Genomic DNA, 9356 nt, shown 5'->3' on the forward strand with positions numbered 1-9356 from the left:
ATGGTGATACATTGTCTGTACATTCAGCATGACCCTCTTCTGGGCAGTGGTTTATTGAGCAAGGTGAACACCCAGAACTGCACAGTCAGCTAAGGCACAAGGAGTATCAGTTATTAAAATGTCAATTTCTATGCATCTTTTAATCTAAATTGACAAATAAATTATGGTTATTAACACTTAACATGGACATCTAAATTAATGCACATACTACATCCTGAGCATTTTAAAAATACTGTTAATTCATTCACATTTTATTCTTTTGGACATTCTGGTTTGGGTGTGAGCTTGCTGGCATGTACAGTCTGTTTGACCCAAAGCACAGGGATAAGTAAAATAACATTCAGCTTTTGGACTGCATGCTCCACTTTTGATGGGGTTGTTGAAGAAAAGGCTTCAAGGCCGTGGGGGTAGTTTAGAATGGAACATAGAAGGGCAAATTCCCAGGATCTATCCCTCCTCTTCCACAGGGACTGTTAGCTCCTCACTCCTCCAAATCTAACTTTAAATAAAGATGGCAGAATTTAAATACATAGGGTCACAGGCCTGCCCTGACAATATTTTTGTAGTTTTGAAATGCAACACTCAAGCTAAGCACCACTCAATGTACCTTCCTGAAAGGTGAAAAATGTAAATGACCATGAGTTTGAAATGACAACTCTCAGAAAGGTCAAAGCAAACAGTTCTCTGTGAAAAACAATTTACTTAGCAAATGATGCATTAAATGATGATTCGACTTTTCGTTATGATAATCATAGTGTAATAAGAATAATCTCTCCAAAAGTAGACTTGCTGTGAACATGAACACAGCCTGTACATGCAAATTTGCATTAAAACATAAATTTATGTAAGTGTACACTTGGTTAAGATAGGTGCGAATGTTGCTGCCAGATTCATTTTGAGGTTTATTTAACTAACAAAATCTAACAGATGGTTTCTCTGCAGTGTGTGTTTCATCTATTTCATGTAAATCTAAATCTATTGCCTTGTCATTTCTTTTTTCATTTCATGATTTGGTAACCATGGTGGCTTTCTGGCACCTTCATCAGTGAATTGAGTGGTGGTTAAGAGCCAACAAGACCTTAAGAGCCAATGAGAGCCGATAACACCTGGCTTCTACTAACTGTGCAAACTTAGAAATTTTACTAAACCTTTCTGAGCTCCAGTCTATTACCTGGAAATGGGATAACAAAGTTCTCAATTTATTGTTGTGCAAATAAACTAAAAATGCATGGCCTAGCATAAGGTAAACACTGAATAAATTATCATTATGCCTATATAACTTTGAGTTGTATATTCTACTTGGCATATGAATTTATGATGCTGACTTGTATGATCAGAAATAAATGTCTTCTCTGCCAGTGTATCCTAAGTTTCCTTACCCATGATTTTGATCCTAGCAGTGTAGACAAATATAATTAAACACTACATTATAATTTGTTAGGAATAGTAGGACTGCTCTATCCCAAAGAGGATGCTGTTTAGGGCATATTGTCAAGGATATAAACTAAAATCTTGAGAGCTGACCTTCATTATTTTAGGTTACCAGAATCCTAAGAGCAATTGTGAAGAATTGCAAGTGTGCAAATATAAAGCATAGTTAAAGAAGTGGTACACATATACACCATGGAATACTATGCAGCCATAAAAAGTGATGAGTTCATGTCCTTTGTAAGGACATGGATGAACCTGGAAACCATCATTCTCAGCAAATTGACACAAGAACAGAAAATCAAACACCCATGTTCTCACGCATAGGCAGGTGTTGAACAATGAGAACACATGGACACAGGGAGGGGAGCATCACACACTGGGGTCTGTGGGGGTAAAGTAGGGGAGGAACAGCATGGGGTGGGGAGTTGGGGAGAGATAGCATGGGGAGAAATGCCAGATATAGGTGATGGGTAGGAAGGCAGCAAACCACATTGCCATGTATGTACCTATGCAACAATCTTGCATGTTCTTCACATGTACGCCAAAACTTAAAATGCAATAAGATATATATTTAAAAAAAAGAAGTGGTAGGAAGTGAACTTTTATCGTTTAAATCAATATTCAATGCACATCTTGATGTTTGATGTGGTCAGGCATGGGGTACTTAGATTATCAATCAAGATAAGTGTCAAAGATCATTCAACTATTGATCTGGAACAGAGATGGGGAGGTTTTGACCTGGGGTGGTTACTAACGGTGAGGAAGGTCTGTGTCTAGTAGAGAAACCGATTTGCCACTGTGTGTTTACTGTGGATGCAAAACACCAGAGGGAATGAGGCCAGAAACATGATTCTTCATGGGCTTGGAGAAAGTAAAATGCATTAGCTTCCTTTTCGTTCTTCAATTATTTAAGTTTTTTTTTTTTAAATAAGAAAGCATACCTACATATGCCTTGCATTTATTTATTCTTATTTTATAAATGTATGGGAAACAAGTGCAATTTTATTACATGCATAGATTGCATAGTGGTGAAGTCAGGGCTTTTAGGGTATCCATCATCCGAATAATGTACATATCACCCATTAAATAATTCTCATAACCCACTCCCTTCCACTCCCCCTTCTGAGTCTCCAGTGTCTATTAATCTACCCTCTATGTCGATATGTACACATTACTTAGTTCCCACTTATAAGTGAGAACATGTGATATTTGTCTTTCTGTGTCTGAATTGTTTCACTTAAGATAATGGCCTCCTGTTCCACCCATGTAGCTGCAAAAGACATGTTTGCATTCTTTTTTGTGGCTGTGTAGTATTCCATGGTGTGTATGTACTACATTTTCTTTATCCAATCCTCCATTGATGGACACTTAGGTTGAATCCATATCTTTGCTATTGTGAATAGTGCTATGACAAGCATATGACTGCAGGTATCTTTTTGACAGAATGATATATTTTCCTTTGGGTAGATACCCAGTAGTGGGATTGCTGGATCAAATGGTAGTTCTCTTTTTAGTTCTTTGAGAAATTTCCATACTGTTTTCCATAGATATTGCACTAATTTACATTATTGCCAGCAGTGTATAAGCATTCCCTTTTCTCTGAATATTTACCAACATGTGTTATTTTTGACTTTTTAATAGTAGCCATTAGGACTAGGGCAAGATGATATCTCATTGTGGTTTTGATTTGCATTTCTCCGATGATTAGTGAGTAACATATTTTCATATGCCTGTTGGCCATTTGTATGTCTTCTTTTGGAAAATGTCTTTTGCCCGCTTTTTAATAAAATTGTTTTTAGTTGTTGTTGCTGTTGTTGAGTTGTTTGTATATTGTATAATCTGTTTTCATGCTGCTGATAGACATACCTGAGACTGGGCAATTTATAAAAGAAAGAGGTTTAATTGGACTTACAGTTCCATGTAGGTGGGGAAGCCTCACAATCATGGCAGAGGGCAAGGAAGAGCAAGTCACATCTTACATGGATGGCAGCAAGCAAAGAGAAAGAGCTTGTGCAGGGGAATTCCTCTTTTTAAAACCACCAGATCTTGTGAAACTTATTCACTGTCACGAGAAGCACAGGAAACACTTACTCTATGATTCAATTACCTCCCACCAGGTCCCTCTCACAACATGTGAGTATTCAAGATGAGATTTGGGTGGGGACACAGCAAAACCATATCATATATTTTGAATATTAGTCCCTTATCTAGGTTTTTAGGTCCTTAATTCTCCACCTGAAGTTGTGAAAGATGAGCTCATGGAAATAAAATACTTGACTTGCTGCCTTCTTTTTTATCCTGGATGAAAGGGAAAATTCTACCACCCTTCACTACTCAGAAAGGTTAGGTTCTGGTGGAGAAAGGCACATTTTTCTGGCACTTGGAAGTGTCATGTCCTCTGCTTAAATTGAAGCAATATTTTTATTTTTCATTCCCTCTCAAGGAACACCAGATGCTGCAATTTAAAACTAGTGATCCCTGCCCCCCCACCCAATAGCTTTAAGCAGCATTGCAGATATGGTTCATATGTTCAGGATCAAGGATCTGATAGATTCTTGGGCCTTGGTTTCTTAAATGACATTCCTGAAGTCAAGAGATTCTGGAAAAGAACAAGCCAAAGGTAGCGTGAGAATGGCTCCCACTGCAGACAGATGCTCAGCTAAGAAAGACTGAAATGGTCTTTTCCATGCCCACTTCTGGTAGGGTTAAAATTGCCTGGAAGAAAATGCCAAATTTCTGTCTGTACTAAGAAAACAATAACAGCAAAGCTGGTAATGGGAGTTAAAAAAACAGAATGCAAGAAGAAAAGGATGAATTAAGTGAGCTTTGATTTATGTATCAGATGGGACACTACTGGGACACTGGGCTAGGATCACCTTCTAGCTCCTGCAGGGCATGGAGATTTTGCATGCTGTTTAGAAAGGTGGTCTCCAACCTGTGGGGCTACCTTGTCAGGATGCATTAAGACTTGGATATTACAGCTCCAGAGGGTAAAAAGTGAATCACTCTTCCCCATGATGTCTTTGAAAGAATTGAGGGTTACCACCTGTGCATGGTGTCCATCTCTGAGGAAGGATGGTATGAGTCTGAGTTTGATTCACTCACAGTGATCTTACTAGCAAGCCAGCCAGAGGCATAACTGCAGGGTTGAGACAACAGAGCATCATCCTACATTTTAAGATGCAGCCCAACAAGTGGGGAGATTTTACCGAAGGGTGGTACCCATAAGAGTGAACTCTCTTAGTATTTCCGTAAGCAAATTGTTGCTGTCAGCTCAAAACCAGCATGGTAGGATCACCTATCAATACAATAACATTGGGCTCATGGAAATCCACCAATATCTTTTAGGATTGGAGACAGTCCTGGCTATGAGCTGCCTCTTGAAAACGGCCCCATTGAGATTAGATCATGCCAAATGCTTTTGGTGGAGAATAAGAAGCTGGTGGGTAATCAGAGGAGGAACTTACTTTGATTTACCCTCAAGGAAACCTGAAAAGCTGCTGGAGTGTACAGCTGTTAATCTCCACTGCGGCTGGCTTAGGCAGTTCCAGTTTGTGATCATCTCCCTGGCTATCTGGACAGCTTCCAGAGAAGCGCATCGTTTAATTTTTACAGTGTTGTATCTGGCTACTGCACCTTATCAATCCAAACACCTTAGGCAGGTGTTTTTGTTGTAAAGTCAATCCATACTTGTGACCCAGTGATGTGTCAAACATTGGAGGGAACTTGCTAAACGGGAAGGGGCAGATTGTGTTGCAAAGAACAGTTGAGATTATTTTCCCGAAAGGGAGATAGACAGATTTGAATTTATGTCATTGTGGGGTTTTATATTTTCTATGATATTATTACCAATATATTTTTAGGAGCTTTATAGACAATGTTGCTGTATTCCTTGGGTAATATTTTCAAGCTCTTCTAAAATGCATCAGTGAAAGATGAAACAAAATGCTGCACATGGAAACTGTGAAAGCAGTTGGGGAGAAATCTTCATTTCTTTTAAATCAGACCTCAGTTGCACAGACTTATTCTTAATGTCAGATGTAAATAATTATTATTATATTGTATTATTTATACATTATACCCTATGCATTTATACATAAATATATTGATATATTTTACTATAATATACATTATTATAATTGTCGGTTATTTTAATGTCTCTTGGACAGAATAAATATAGTTTCTATTGCATATTTTTAACATATCATCTCAATTAATTTTTGTGTATGCTGCAGTTTATTACTTTTATATATCACAAGTATAACTCATTTTTAATAAATAAGTTGAATAGTTATCCCATGCTATCATATTAACTCATATATATTTACATATTAATCATTTTATAGCATATAGTATTGTATATTATGCATTTATAAATTATCATGTTGTGTTTTTATTATATTGTGTTAGTTTTATCACGTATTCTTGTTACTTGCAAATAATTCTTAATATATATTGTATACTATATTAATTATAATTGTTAGTATGTGTAATATACATTATTATATATTATGTATAGTATATTAATTCTAATGATTAGTATATATTATGTATTGCTATATATTATAGAATATGTTATATAATATACTAATAAGTATAATTATATATTATTATTATACTACAATTATAATTAATATAACATATTAGTTTTGCATATCATATATTTATTATATATTTTACTCATCTATTATGTATATTATTATGTGTCACTTATTCTTTATTATATATTCTACTATTTTATATTATGTATGATATTATTATGAGTGTCACATGTTCTTCATAAGTCATTTGCAATGAATTATATAGTTACTCTATTATAATATACAATTTAATTACTTTATATGAAAGTAGTTTGTAGTCACATAAGTCTAGTGAAAAGGCTCCGGTCACTATATTGTCAATACGTAATGCACTTGTAAAAAGTGACTCTATTAACGTGAATGATCCTGACCAGTGAGCTTTTTAATAATTTCCCTTCAAGAGCTCACCTTTGGACAGTGAATAAACGTGTCCTACACGTAATGTCCATTGCTAATATAGGTAAATTTTCAGAGCAAGGAAACTCCATTCAGCAGAGTGATGTCTTTCAGTCCTCTGCACTATTCCTATGACGGAGCCCTGGGTAAAGCCTACGGTGTGGTCAACTCCCAAGTGTCATCTTGGTCTCTCACTCTCCCTAGCCTTCTCCTTATAATTCCTCAAAACATCAAACTCTTTCTCTTCATAGAAAAAATCAGGCTATTTCTCTCTCTCTCTCTGAACAGGAGACTTTCTGTGCCGAATCCTCTTCTCTTTCTGCCTTTGCAGAGTTAAATTTTATTTCCTATAGAACTAACCACAAAGTGCGATCCCTCAGGGCCAGGTACTCTCTCTGTGTTCTTATTGTGTAGTCTTTATTTTCCTTCATCTCCTCCCTTACTATTGGCAATCCTATGGTTATGTGTGTGATCATATTCTAGGAGTGAACCTCCATGGCTCAACTGTAAGCTCCAAAGAAGCATAGATGATATCTCTATTTGCTCTGCCTTTGTCTTTAGATCCTGGGTTTTCAGTAGGAATCTACTAAAAAGAATGAGTGAGGAAAGTGTCAGCTTCAGGAGATGAAAAGGGAAATATGACATTGTCCCTGCTGTGGTGGAGTGTGTCCTCATCTTATCCCCTGAAACTTCAGAATGGGATCTTATTTGGAGAGAGAGAGATGATCTTTGCAATGGTAATTAAGTAAAAGATCTTGAGAAGAAATCATTCTGGATTAGAGTGACTCCTAATTGCAATGATAGGCGTCATTCTAAAAGACAGAAGAGGAGACAGTCACAGAGGAAAGGCCATGTGGAGACTGAGGCAGAGACTTGAATGATGCAACCACAAGCCCAGGCATGCCTAGAGCGCCCAGGAGCTGGGAGAGGCAGGAAGGATCCTCCCTTAGAGCCTCCAGAGGGAGTGCAACCCTGCCCACATCTTGATCTCAGACTCCCACCTCCAGAACTAAAAAAACTTGTTGTGTTAAGCCATGTTGTTTGTGATAATTTGTTTCAGCACAATCAGAAACTGTTATACTACCCCAAGTGATTTAACTGACTAAATAACACATTTCTTTCTCCTTATTCTTCTCCCCAGAACAGCCAATAAGGCTAAGGAGGAATTGAAGGAGCAGCAAGCAAGCTATTTGGTCTATTGAAGAGATCGACTGAGCTGTCACTATTGAAACTGTACTTCTTTTTTTGTTTTTTGAGACAGGGTCTCACACTGTTGCCCAGGCTGAAGTGCAGTGGCACCATCACAACTCAATGCAGCCTTGATTTTCTGCTGGGCTCAAACGGTCCTCCTGCCTTAGTATCCCAAGTAGCAGGGACTACAGGTGTGCACCAACACACTGAGCTAATTTTTGTATTTTTGGTAGAGACGGGGTTTCTCCATGTGGCACAGGATAGCCTTGAACTCCTGAGCTCAAGTGATCTACCTGCCTCAGTCTCCCAAAGTGCAAGGATGACAGGTGTGAGCCACCATACCCAGCCTAACTGTATTCAGAGATCAGTTCTACTTTGGGCCAGTTATTTATTAAAACATCTCTCATGTGGCACTATGCCTTTCAATATAATGATTACCTAATGGTATGGTTTGGCTGTGTCCCCACTGAAATCTCATCTTGAATTGTAGCTCCCCTAATTCCCACATGTTGTGGGGAGGACCCAGTGGAAGATCATTATTAAATCATGGGGGCAGTTTCCCCTTACTGTTCTCATGGTAGTGAATAAGTCTCACAAGATCTGATGATTTTGTTAGGGGTTTCCCCTTTTGCTTGGTTCTCATTATCTCCTGCCTGCTGCCATGTAAGACATGATTTTGCTCCTCCTTTGCTTTCTGACATGATTGTGAGGGCTCCCCAGCCCTGTGAAACTATGAGTCCTTTAAATATTTTTTTCTTTATAAGTTACCTAGTCTCAGGTATGTCTTTACTAGCAGAGTGAGAACAGACTAATACACCTAATTTGTACTCCTCATCTTTGTTCTATGACCCAGTTTTAAAAAAATTAATTAATTAATTATTTTTACTGACAGGTGAGCTTCCTGTGGACGGGACTGAGTCTCAGTGATTTTAGTATTGTCAACAATACATCCGTATATGGCTTCTAACAAGTCTTCAAAATTGTTTGTCAGATAAATGCACCTGTACCGGTGTGACCAAACACTGTGGAATTTTCTGACATCTTTGTCTGAGGTTCTGACACTAAGTCCTGCAAATCAACTTCCTTAGACTTGGACACCAAAGGCTTCCCACAACTGGTTTGTTTTTGATTATTAGGGAAGGGGTGCCCCAGTTGAGATCGAAGAACTTCTTTGTGCTTCCTCTTTGATTCTAATTGTAAATGATACCCTGGAAAATAAAAACTTATATTTCTCTTCTGTTCTATCTCTGTCTTTCCTCTTTTATTTTTTAACTATCATCAGTTTTACAAAGCCTCATTGCTAAATTTTATTAGATACTTATTTTTTAACATTGCCAGCAGGAGTTCTTTATGAAAGATGACAATAAAGCATGTGTGTCCTCGAGAAACATCAATGCAATAAAATGCCTCACTAGGTTTGATGGCCCCAATAGCTTGTAGGGAAAACAGTCCCCTGAAGGAGTTGTACTTTGGTATTCTTAAACAATGGAAGAGAATCTCTTCTGAGGGGCGCTGATGGCCTTAAAAATCATGGAAGCAGCTAAGTTTACATAATAAACTCTTGCAAACCAGATGGTTTTATGATTGTGTTTTGCCAACAGCTGTTTTGAATAAGATATAATTGAAGTTCTTGGCCGGGATACTTTTCAAAGGGCCGGATTAACTCAAAGTTAACTCAACTGCATCCCCCAGGCCACATAAGTAAAGCCTTCCAATTTCAATCAGTTGAAATACAAAGTTATCTTCAAATGTTGGCAT

Source organism: Sapajus apella, unplaced genomic scaffold (genome assembly GCF_009761245.1).
Source record: "Sapajus apella isolate SASKATOON/1434 unplaced genomic scaffold, GSC_monkey_1.0 scaffold17, whole genome shotgun sequence".
Classification (NCBI taxonomy): Eukaryota; Metazoa; Chordata; class Mammalia; order Primates; family Cebidae; genus Sapajus; species Sapajus apella.